Source organism: Dipodomys spectabilis, unplaced genomic scaffold (assembly GCF_019054845.1).
Source record: "Dipodomys spectabilis isolate Male_0828 unplaced genomic scaffold, ASM1905484v1 ptg000546l, whole genome shotgun sequence".
NCBI lineage: Eukaryota > Metazoa > Chordata > Mammalia > Rodentia > Heteromyidae > Dipodomys > Dipodomys spectabilis.
Genome location: NW_024871223.1, coordinates 230,484 through 243,370, shown reverse-complemented (window position 1 = coordinate 243,370; position 12,887 = coordinate 230,484). Strand labels below are relative to the sequence as shown.

Here is a 12,887-nt window from a genome sequence, read left to right as displayed (position 1 = left end):
ATTCAAAAAGAAAGTTAAAAAATGGCTTAGAATGTATTCCTAACTATGAATTTTTATAAATGGCTTTGTACAATGGTGTGATTCTTTTATTTTACATGAAATAATATTTTCTACTACCTATAAGTTTTGGAAAAAGAAGAAAAATAAATTTATTCCTAGATAGGAATATGATAGAAATAGAAGACAGATATTATGTTTGTAATATCTCTGATGAGTACACATATTCAAGACTTAAAGTCATATTTCTTACTATGTTAGACAGAGGGAAAACATAAAGTAACATATGATAAGGCAACTATTTGTGATTTTTTAAAATGTACCTTATTAAATGATGAAATTTATTAGCTAACGTTTGGGTTTGAAATTTAGGAGGCTGACATATTTAACACATTTCTGAAAGGCCCTTACTGAAAAACACAAATTGTGGGTGGTACTATTTCTACACTTTAATGAATGGTTGAACATGTTTGGCATTAGTGCTGTGTAAATAATTCAACTCTATTGTAACTTGCTCCCTACACTTGAAAAACTTGTAATGTCACTAAGTATCATCAACTTGTCAAATGTTATTTTGGTGAAAGTGATTTTAAAAAGTTTATTTGAAAAGGAATATACTTTCAGGAGATTAAATGTAGATTATCATTGGTTTTAGAGTGACATTTTTATACCACAGAACCATGTTGTACTGAAATCCCAGTGTTTTGTAGCACTCCTTAGTGCTTCAAATGTTTTTCTGAATTACATTTGACCTCTAAGTCAAGTTTTCGGGATTTGGTAGACCAATTATAGATCTATCCTTCTAGGAACTATTTTTTGTCCCACTTATGTTGTAATAAAATCTTTCGTTAATCATAGGTAAGAGGTATTAAAAATAATCTTATGACACTTTGTGAACTTGTTCACTCGTATGGGCTTGTCATCTGTAAGTTGAATGTTTGAATTACAGTACTTTCTCTCAAATTTTGTGATCTCATCCTTCATTTTAAGTTGCCTTGTATTTCACAATTGCTTACTGCTAATTCCTGCATCTCAAGGAATTGGGGCCCTGAAATATAGGAAATGCGAAATTGAGATGGGTCTTCAATTACTTTGTGTTGATATGTTGCATGGGCCTTGGTGAAAAGTCTTGCCCCTGTTATCTGATGATGCAGGTAACTGGGCCCTGGGATACTAGGACCCATGGGTACTGTAGAAGAATAATATTTTTTAGATATCTTAGCAAAATTTGGGCATAATCAGTAAGAATGCTTCAGAAATATGGACAAAAACAGTTTGCGACAAGCGAGTTAAAACAATAAACAGAGCAGCAGAGTAAAATCCATTACAGATTAGAAAAAAGTATTGTTTTTTTATCATGTGGATTCAGAAGACCAAGGACAGTTATAATGTATCACAAGTTTATACTAAAAAGATTGCATTGATACTTTTTCTAGTCTAATATATATTTGAAACCTAAATATTTATATTCCAATTCTATTTATTGAAGTAAATATCAATTTATTTGTCAAATTATCAACTAATTCTAGTAAATTTCATTGTGTGAAATATAAAATCAGCACATATAAATATAAAATATATAACTATATAATATGATTAAAAGACACACGTTTTGTATTGTTCTGTTGTAGTTACTGTATCAAAGGCAACTCTGTTTTAAAGTATTATTCCATTATCTCTACTTCAGTGTTTGATAGAGTTAGACCTAAAGCTTTATCATTTGTAGATTTACAGCATGGAGGCAAGAGGAAACACTGTGATTAAAACATTATCAATTTAATGCCTAATAACGAGGAGAAACATATGCACTTCTCCTGTAACTATGAAAATATTTGGTGATAAAAAGGTAGTAGTGTAAGTTCCTGGCAGGAACTTACAGACAGGCCAGGACATTAAGTAATCATGCATACGAACAATTTTTTCACCTTCTTGGCTTTAGCTACTTTTAAATGGAAGGTAAAATAAACAATTATATTTTGATAAAATACCTTCTAGTCTGAACAGTTCTGTTTGAACGGTTCATCTCTCTATGATCTCTTGTAACCAAGATTAGTTTTGTTCTAGTAAGAAAATCTTTGGTGTCAGGGTAAGGTATTCTGGTTGGTCTGTTCCCACATGGAAGAAGGGTAAAGGCTCAGGTAGACATTTGTTCCAGTAACACATCATTTGGGGAAATGTCAGCTGAAGAAGTTTAGAAGTAGCTCTTAAGCAACGCTTAATTTGAATCCATTAGGTCCACAAAGCTGGATAAATAAGTACTTGAAAAAGCCATCACCTTTGGACCTATCTATAAATAATTGAGAGTATGATCAAATTCCAAATAAAAAGACTTAAGATACTCATTGACAAAAGAAGTTTGCAAATGTGAGCAATCGACTAATCAATATAATTTTTTCCACTATTCACAGAATTTTAGGGAAATAAGATCGATAGCATTGTTAGGAAAAATAAGGTTTCCTTGTTACAAGTAGGCACCCATAGATATAAGCCTGTATAAAGATTCCATCATTAACTATTAAATTTAAAGGATACTACATGCTTCAGCAGCACGTATACTCAAATTACAATACAGAGATTAACATGGCACTTGCACAAGGATAATATGAAAATTTGAAAAGTATTCCATATTTTTCATTCTTCAGATGCAAGAAATGAAAAAAAGTGATTAAAAAGTTGATTACAAAATTACACGTGTAGCAATACATGTAACACATATAATTAAATTTAGTTTGACATCAGTGTATTAAATCTTCCCCTCAGAAAGGCGTTTACATAGCATAAACTTTACAAAATTTTTCAAATTAGACAACCTTGTCATTTTATCCCAAAGAAAAATAATATTAAGACCTAGAAAAAAAGGAATCAAACTGTTTCTATATGGAATGCAATCGGAAAGGACACATTAATGAACCTATATATTATAAAATAATATAGAACTCAAAGTATATCTAGGAGAAAATAAATTATGAACATTATGCAAACACACAATATAGAATATTTTAAAATATACCTTTTCAGACAAGCACCAGAAATATTTTAGTTTCTGTACTACTCATTTTAACAGGTAAATTAAAATTATTTCTTATTAAAAAGTCACAAACTCTGAAGAAATTATACATGTTTACAAAAACTATTGAATACATTTTTCCATCCAACGCAGGCAATTCACTTGGAAGAATTCCGCGGAATCCATGAATTTTTATAGTAAAATATTGGTGCTTCCGGGCATTGGTGGTTCATGCCTATAATCCTAGCTACACAGGAGGCTGAGATCTGAGGGTCATGGTTCAAAGCCAGCCTGGGAAGGAAAGTCTGTGGTACTCTTATCTCTAAACCACTAGAAAACTGGAAGTGGAGCTGTGTCTCAAGTGGTAGAGAATCACCTTGAGCTGAACAGCACAGGGATAGCTCCCAGGCCCAGAGTTCAAGCCCCACGACCGACCAAAAAAAAAGATATTGTTCTTATTTTGATTGTGAAAATATTTTGTAGGGACACAAAAGATGGACTTGCATTTTTGAGATTTAAGAAACTTAACCCGACCATTAGGACTTCGATGAACAATTTGTACAGCCTTTCACAACTTCATAGAGGTAGTGATACGTACTTATCCTTTTGGCAATATCAAATACAGTTTCTTCTATGTTGCTCTTCAGGCCTGGATTTATATAATGGTTCAACAGAAGGCGATCCAGCGTATCTTTGCTATCTCAATTCTCAACAGCAAGATATAAGGGTGTCAAGAGTCCTTTAGTTTGGGGAAGTGTACTGTGGCTCAAGCGGTAGAGCACTCCCCTTGAGCTGAAGAGCACAGGGACAGCACCCAAGCCCAGAGCTCAAGCCCCATGACCGACCAAAAAAAAAAAAAAACCACAACAACAACAAAAATCAAAGAAACAAAAATATTTGGGCTGGGAAAGTGGCTCAGTGGTAGAGCGTTTGCCTTGCATACATGAGTCCCTAGGTTCGATTCCTCAGCACCACATAAGCAGAAAAAAAAGTGGGAAGTGGTGCTGTGGCTCAAGTGGTAGAGCGCTAGCCTTGAGCTGAAGAGATGAGGGACAGCTTCCAGGCCCAGAGTTCAGGCCCCACGACCAGACCAAAAAAAAAAAAAAATTAAAAAAAAGAGTCCTTTAGTTTGGGCATTGGTATCTGTATCATGATGAAGTAAGAAAGAAGCCACTCTGGTATTATTCCATGTATATGCACTGTTCAGGGGTGTCCAGTCATCTACAGTTATTGCATGTGCCGCTTGAGACACCAACTCACGGACAATGTCTAAATTTCCACTGTAGGCTTCTTGAAGAGTGGTATACTCATAATCATCCCTACTATTCACATAAGTGGCCTTTTGGGAAAGAAGTCTCCGCACTGTAGTAAGCTGAATATTTTGGCAGCCCAATGAAGAAATTTGCTTGGATTCTTCTCCAATTTTTTTTTCTTGCAATTGATACCATTCCTTACTTTTTCATCTTGTTCCCCATATTCTTAAGAATTGCCTAACCAGAGACTTTGAGTGCCAGTGGGAATGAGGTGTCCATGTATTTCCCTAATAGTTCACATTGGTTGAACTGGGAAGAAATATCTGGTGAATTTTCTGCAACTGTTTATTCACCATGATTTATTTTCTCTTTTTCCAATTTTACTATTCGAAATTATTCTAACTGGAGAGTAGGGAATTGATGGAGAGCAGAGGAAAGATATTCCTCCATATTCAAATGTACACAGTGAAAATGAGGACCAGTGATGTCTTCATGTGCAGCTTATTCTAGGCATGAGAAAATAGGAAATAATGCCTTCTATATAAAAGATTTTGGAAATGGCAGAGCAAAAAGTGAAATGATACAACCAAAAATATAAAAGCAAAATAAATTAGGATAATTATGGAGCAATCATATTATCTATGAGAACCATGAAAGGGAGAGAGAAAGAAAGAGACAGATGTGTAATGATGTAGCTAGCCACAAAATCCATGCCTCTGATCAATTTGTAGAGCAAACAAAATTTTATTTTTTAAAAGAGATGGAAATCGAATTTATGTATTTACTTGAAATTAGTAAATACATTTTTAGTAGCCTACGTAAAGAGACCTAACTTTACCAAATTACAGACAGTAAAATAAATCCTTGATAATTCTAGTAACAGATCTGACTGAAATCAGTTGAATCATACTGTTCTTGTACAATGAAGGAATAAGAGGGTAGTAAAGCAGCTAGAGAAGGCAGGGAGATTGTATCTGTGACAAAACTTGGTGGAAATTGGTATTGAGGATTTCTTACTGGTGATCCACTTGCACTGGAAGCATGATTCTGAAGTATTGCTTGCTGATTCTGAACTATTGATTTGATCATTATATTCTCCAAGAAGAAAATGAGAATTGATAGTGAAGGACTACTAATATATTTTGACCTTCTCACTAAGCACTTTCAATCATCAAAATCACATGAAGACAATAGACAGCCCTACTTTTTAGATGAAAGCAAGTGTCTTATAAAAACAAGGAATGTATGTAGTCATGCAAAGGACTTCTATTTTACCAATGTCTCATACATTTTTCTAATGTTGGGTACCAATAAATAATGGATCTATTAGAAAGCTCTTAAGGCTCATATGTTCAATAGTGAGTTCTCTTACACTATATCATGGTATTTTTTGTGTATGGTTTTAAGAATAAATTTACATTACTAACTTGAATTTCTGACAGGACAGTATCATCACTGTACATCTTGCTTCTATACTCTCATTTTAAAATTATCATCTAAGTATGTGCATTAGATAACTATATAGGAAAAAGTAGAAGCCACACTGATGGCTTATGTTTTTAGTAGTAGTTAATCAGAAAGATGAAATCTGAGTATTGTGGTTTGAAAGCAGACCAAGAAAAAACAGTCCATTAGATTCTGATTTGAAAGTAACCAGCAAAAGCTAGAAATGGAGCTGTGGTACAAGCAGTAAAATGCTAGCCTTGAGAAAACTGAAACAAAAAATAAATTCTGGGACAAAGCCAGGCCCTGATTTCAAGCCCTAGTATTAGAACCAAACAAATAAATTAATTAATAAGGTAATTAATTAATTAAAAATAAATTAAGTGGTCACAAGTGGAGAGGCAGGTAAAATGTAACATGCGTGGTAATGGTTTATGTATTATTTTTTAATAAGGCATATCATCATTTGTCCTAATCACTAATATTTTATGTGGACTTTTTTGTACAATAAACCTGAATTTAGCATGCATGTATATGTGTGTGTACATGTGTGAACATGTTTGTATGTGTATATGTGTGCATGTGCTGTTGCAATGTTGCTTGCCAATGTGGACAGGGTGAGGCTGAAAAAAGCTAACTGTGTTGCAATGTTTTTATTTATCAGTGTTCTGTCATGTCATTTCAGTGGAACCAGCCTTTGTACATATTATTTGTCTAATAATAACATCATTTACAATATTAAGTTAGAAAAAGAGACCGCTTTCAGCTCTTATTGTATGTTAGGTAAGAAGATACAGACATAATTAGTAAGTTATTGCTATAAGATGATTGTCAGTACAAAATACGTATTTAACCTCTTAAATTGGTTATACTTTTAAGATATACTCATGGAGTGACTTGGACCGACTTGACCAAACAGGTATTACTCTCTGGTTATTCCTGTGAAACACAAGTTGGATAAACTCTTTCCGGATTTCTGTTGAAAATCACTTTCTTTGCAAGATTATATCTATTCTCACTAAGAGATAATCCAACCCATATTATGTTTGAATATCCCATCTTATTCATTGAAAATAAGTATTGTGGATATGCTTGTTAGATATTCCTTTCAAAAACGAACAAACAAAAAGCAAGTGTTATGTCCAGATTGTGGATGCATTTGAAGGTGTTCTGTACATGCAGAGGTATCTTTACTAATGGCTCTTTTGTGGGAGTAACTATGGCAACTTTAACAAATAAGGCTTTTGAATATCTGTTCCAATATACATAACATCTCAGAGCAAGTCTGGCAATTTCTGAAAATCCTTTGAATATTTTAGTATTATTTCATTTCATTGACTGTAGAGCTAAAATTTCTGAAATATTGTTAAGATCTGAAAATGTAAGTGGGTATATACGCTTTCTTATGCTTCATTTTATGAAAACCCAGCTTTTATGAAAGTAAATGGAATAGAATAAAAGAATTAAGTGAATTGGGTAAGCTAATTATTAGTATAATTTTGTTTTCTATTAATAGTCCATTGAATGTAGATGATGCAGTTAAATTATTTCCTCTCTACTTCAGTTAGTTTTAGAATCTTTATAGTTATGAGTGAACTTTTAGTAGAAATAAAGGTCTTTTAAAATGATTAGGATTAACCTTGTGCTTTTTGTCCTACTCCCACGAAAATGAGATATTTTTAAGTGTTAATAGTTTATCATTATCATTATCATAGGGACTTAAAAATGCAGTAGTATTGATGTCATTTTAAACAAATTGTATTCACAAGTTGGAGAGTCTTTAATTCATAATTAGGTCTTGGTGTCTATGATTTTTAACCTCTCGTTCCTAACATTAATGATAGGTAAGAGTGCATTTTTGGGTATATGAAAGGTAAAATATTTATCTGGGGTCAATTGTGATTTTATATCAGTCTTTCTTTAATAACATTTTAAAGTAGTACATTTCTCTCAAAATGGTGGGTATAAAAAGCAATCAAAATACTTCTAATGGTAAACAATTTAGGTGAGCTACAATGTGGAAACGATTGCTCCAAAAGACCTGCAGTCTGTTTCCATCAGGAATTGGGCAGGTCATTCTTTCAGTAAGACTGTGTTAACCAGAGATGGGGTCCCCAGGCAGTGCAGTGTTGAGTGAAGGGATAAAATATGATTTCTACTATTTTGAGATAGAAATCAAGAATATTATAGTTTAGCAGTTCTTTTCACCAGGGAGGTATAAATTGATTATGAACTTGGAGTTTTCTTATTACAGTTACTTATTTTCTTTTTTTGTTGTTGTTGGTCATGGGACTTGAATTCTGGGCTTGGGTGCTGCCCTGCGCTCTTCCACTCAAGGCGAGCGCTCTACTACTTGGACCACAGTGCCACTTCCAGTTTACTAGTGGTTTATTAAAGATAAGAGTCTCACAGTCTGTCCTGCCCGAGCTGGCTTTGAACCACAATCCTCAGATCTCAGCCCCCTGAGTAGCTAGCATTATAGGCGTGAACCACCGGTGTCCGTCTTAGTTACCTATTTTCTAACAAAGATAAAGGAAATATTATTAGAGTGTGCACAATAATTTTGGGAATTTTCCTAGAATTAGTAGACTGAGTGCTGGTATTTAGTTATAAAATAGAATGAGGTTAGTTCATATAGTGGGAATGGAACGCAGGCTAACACTTACCGTGTGTAGAATGTTGTACTAGTAATTCCAACTCTGAAGACTTAAATATCATCATCTTAGAATTAAAAATAGAAATAGTTTCACTTTATGGGATTAATGTGAGGATTAAATTAGATACCAAAGGTAAAGTACTTGAAAAATAATCAGAGTTTGATACTTTCTACCTGTTATTCTATCATGTGATATATTCTAATATTTTTACTGTGATTTTTATATTGTCTATTTAGGATATGTAAAGTGATGTATTGATATACATTGTGTTGTTCACTTTTCTGTCATTATGAGGAAAATACCTGCAAAGAAAATTTCTGAGAAGGAAAGTATCATATTGACTCATGGTTTAAGATCAGATGTCTCCATTGTTTTTAATTATATTTTTATTAAATAGTTGTATGAAATGTTTTCCATTCAACGAATCGGTTTATAAGTACAATGGATCTTTACATAACTTTCTCACATCCTTCCAACCTCAACCCACTTTCGTTTTTACTAGTTTCATACTATCTGCATTGAATAGTATGGCTTCACTCTCTACTTCCATAAGTCTCTTTATTTCTTCCCTTTGATTTCCCCTCACATTTTCCAAGTGGTAGCCTCCTGGTATTCATTTTGTTGGATTAAAAGTTCAATTTTATAAGAAATTACACCTGTTAAATACTCCTCTACAAATAGCATGCTTTGATTAATACTGTTGTTTAACTTGCATAAAATACGCGTTCTTTTTTTGTCTGGCTGTGACTTCGTTTACTTAACATAATTTTAGTTCTATCCATTTCTTTGCAAATGCTGTAACAGTCTTTATAATGGATGGGTGCAATCCAATTGTGTATATGTGGAACACTTTCTCCAACCATCCCTCTGCTAAAGTGCGTCTGGGCTTTTTCCATAAATTCTCTACGGTGAATAGTGCAGTAGTGAACATGATTGTGATAGTGATTTTACTCTAACCTTTTGGAAAAATTCATCACTGTTTTACTGGGAGCAATCCTCTAGCCAATTTTCCAGAATTAGCACATCCCTTCCTTCAACTACATCACAACGTTTTTGAAGTCCTCAAAAACACACTACCCCCTACAGGTACCAATCCGCTAAAACCACACTGTGCCCATATTCTTTTGTTGTTGTTATTGTTTTCTTTCCAGTCGAGGTGCCTGAACTCTGGGCCCCTCTGGTGCTGTCCCTCAGCTTTTTTGCTCAAGGCTAGTAATCTACCACAGCGTCACTTCTGGCTTTCTTCTTTTTGCTTATGTGGTGCTGAGGAATCAAACCCAGGGCCTCAGGCATGCAAGGCAAGAGCTCTACCACTGAGCCACTTTCGCAGACCCGATGTGCCCATATTCTTTTAATACATTTTTTCATAAATTTACACATAATTTAGTGAGAACCTTCTATGTACTTTCCTAATGTGGGAATGAGGTATATGACAATAGAGCAAAAGTAAGAGATATGGAATTTAATTAGCTATTATCATATTTAAAATATTTTTCAGCTCTAACTCATAGCCTCACTTAGTATTATTTTAATCTTTATTTGATTACTTCACCTATCCCCTAAATTATAACATGTGATTTAAATACAAAGCCAAAAAATGTGGTTTGACTTTGACACTCATGTGTGAGGATGCAAAATATGGGCAAATAAAGGGATTGGAATTAATAGCCATTATCCATTTTGTTAAATGGTTTTCTCAAACTGATTCTTACAATTCATATTTCATTCAACAACAAGAAACGTGATAATTCCCTTTGTTTTGCTCCTCATTAAACTTGTTTCCATGTTATTTTAAAATGAAGGATGATTTCATAAATCTACTGTAGATACAAAAATATGTTAAAATATTTCAATATGTATGCATTGATATAAGTATAAACACATATATTATAAAGGTTGTAATGATAAATTATAACTTCTGTAATTGTACAATTTACTAAATTATTAAAAACATGGACGACTCAGGCCTGGAATCCTGGTTACTCAGCAGGCTGAGATCTGATGATCATGGTTTGAAACCATCCTGGTCAGGAACGTCCATGAGCCTCTTATCTCCAAACAACCAACAGAAAATCAGAATTGGAACTGTGGCTCATAGTAGTAGAGTGATAGCCTTGAGAGAAAAGACTCACCCAGGCTCTTAGTACAAGAACTAAAATCTACCCCCAAAAAGTATTTAATTTACACCTGTGTAAATAGAGTATTTCCTTCACTCAAATGCACATCCATGCTCATTTGCAAGGTAACTCTGTTATGTCTGGAGTACCACATAATATTATCACTTAAGTAGAAAGTATTACAACATGGGTAAACTCTACCTCACTCATGGATTTTTCTCCACTCAAATATTCAAATCTTGCAATTATTCCCATTATTTAAAGTCATAGCTTTTTTTCTTTAATACACATAATATTGGAATTTGAATTGAGTGTCTTGTGTCTCCTAAATGGATGTTCTTACCACTTTGCCATGCCCCAGCCCTAAATTATCCTGATTAACTTTCAGATAGAATCCCGCTTCCTACTTGTGTATGATCGTGGGCTCAGTCTACTTCATGTTATTATTCCTGGAATTTAGAATAACAAGTGCCTGGCATTGTGTACAGATCTTTCTGTCCAGTCTGAGCTTTAACCACTATCCTCACAATAGTAGACTCCCACATAGTCAGGATTTTCATAAGCTTATCATAGCTATTTTTTAAAAAATCTTTGCATTTCCTGCAGGTTCTTGAGTACTGAGTTAATTGGTGTTTTCTTGGGTTGTTTTGTTTCTTTTGAATGTATGTGTTGAGTTGTTCCTCATTTTCCTTTTGTTTCTTTCACTCAAGTTCTTACCTATAGTACTGAGAAACCAATTCTTCTTTCTCAAGATAGTCAAGGTGAACATTATTTATTCCAAAACAATTCCAGTAATATTTAAACACCATCAGAAATTTCGAGAAAATGGCGGAGGAGAATCTGGTGGCTAAACAAGCTCTTGCATAGAAAGCAGTTCTAGTGTTCCAATGAACAGTCCTAGGCACACCAAGTGTGCCATCACAGTACAGAGAGTTTGGGCAGAGAGGGAAAATCCAGGTAAGGAGACAGATCTGAGCATTTTCCAGCAGCCATGCCTGAGGTTGCTGTGGCGGCTGTGGTGCCATCCATAGCCACCATAATTACAACCCAGAGAGTCTGGGACAAATGTGCCAGATGCAGCAAGCAAGCAGATTTTACTCAACACGAGAAAGAACTGACAAGTAGCAGGTATCTTCATCCTGCAGATAGCAGACCAGAGGCTACCCAGGAACCCACACTCCAGTGTGAGTACAAAACTAACCTCCTCACTCCTTCTCAAAGGGAGCAGAGGAGGGAAGGACACCCCTCCCCCCAACACTGGAGATAGCCATTTTTGATGTAGACAAAAGCCTGGCTAAGTAGCTAGATCCAACTCAGTTCTTTGATGAAAACAAAAGAGTCATTTAGCCAGTCACAAGTACCTACCCTGACCTGCCATTCTCAACTCCACCCATGGGAAAGTCACCACAACAAGGCAGAGAAAGCTACACCCACAAAGGAGTGGCTTTCTTCACTGGGTAAACAGAGCCAGAGGCTGCCCCTCCCTACAGCAGCCCAGACAATCAATTGAAACTCAGTAAACATAAACCCTGAGAATGGCTCCAGGCTGGGCTCTGTGAATGTCTCAGAAGCTATCCCCTCAGGGAAAAGCTACTGTTTGCTGAAAGGCCTCAACTTTACCCAGAACCCAGCCTTATCACAGCAACTCCAAACTAGAGGAAACAGCCACCTCCCTATTTTGTGATACTCAAAGCAGATCTCCCTCCCACTGAACTAGCCTGGGAGGGGATCACAAACTTCTGGGTAAACCAACAGAATTTTTTCTGCCTGCCCAAACAAACTCACTTAAGAAACCAATCAAGCCACAGAAAACCAAACACCACAAGCAAACCAGAGACTCCACCAAGACACTGGTTACTGACACAAGGAAGATACAGGATCTTCCCATTAACCCCCCAAAAACAAAATCAAAGACGTCTTATTTTGTATCTTTTTAAATTTTTACTTTTTAATTATAAAAATTGTTTTCATTAATCTTTTTTCTCTTCCTCTTATAACTTTTATTTTAGGTGTATGTGTATGCGTGTGTGTGTGCTTTTTTTAAAAAAAATTTATACTGAGCTGTTGGTCTTTTTTGTTCTTTCTTTCTCATTTGTTTTACTTTTTAATCTTTTGTTCTTTTTGCATGAATTATTTGTTGTTCTGTTCACCTCCTATATACCTGTCATTGATTATAAGACCTTATCCTCAATTGTGTACTTTCTTAATCCAAAAATGTATTACTCAATTCAAAACCTCTTAGGATTAAATTCCTTAATAGCAGTATTATTAATTTATACCTATAAATTATTTGAAGTATTTTTATTTTTTAGTTTTTCAGGTCTCCTTTCTATCCCTCCCCTCATCTTATCCCCGTTCATCTCTCAATTTTAATTCTTTAAATTTTCATTACTTTTAAGAGTTTCACTTTTTA

General features: G+C 34.6%; 1 pseudogene; it reads left to right on the top strand.

Annotated features, from left to right (window-relative positions):
* Positions 1-2,532: 2,532 nt before the first annotated feature.
* Positions 2,533-2,629, top strand: LOC122099917 (annotated as a pseudogene).
* The last annotated feature ends 10,258 nt before the right edge of the window (positions 2,630-12,887 follow it).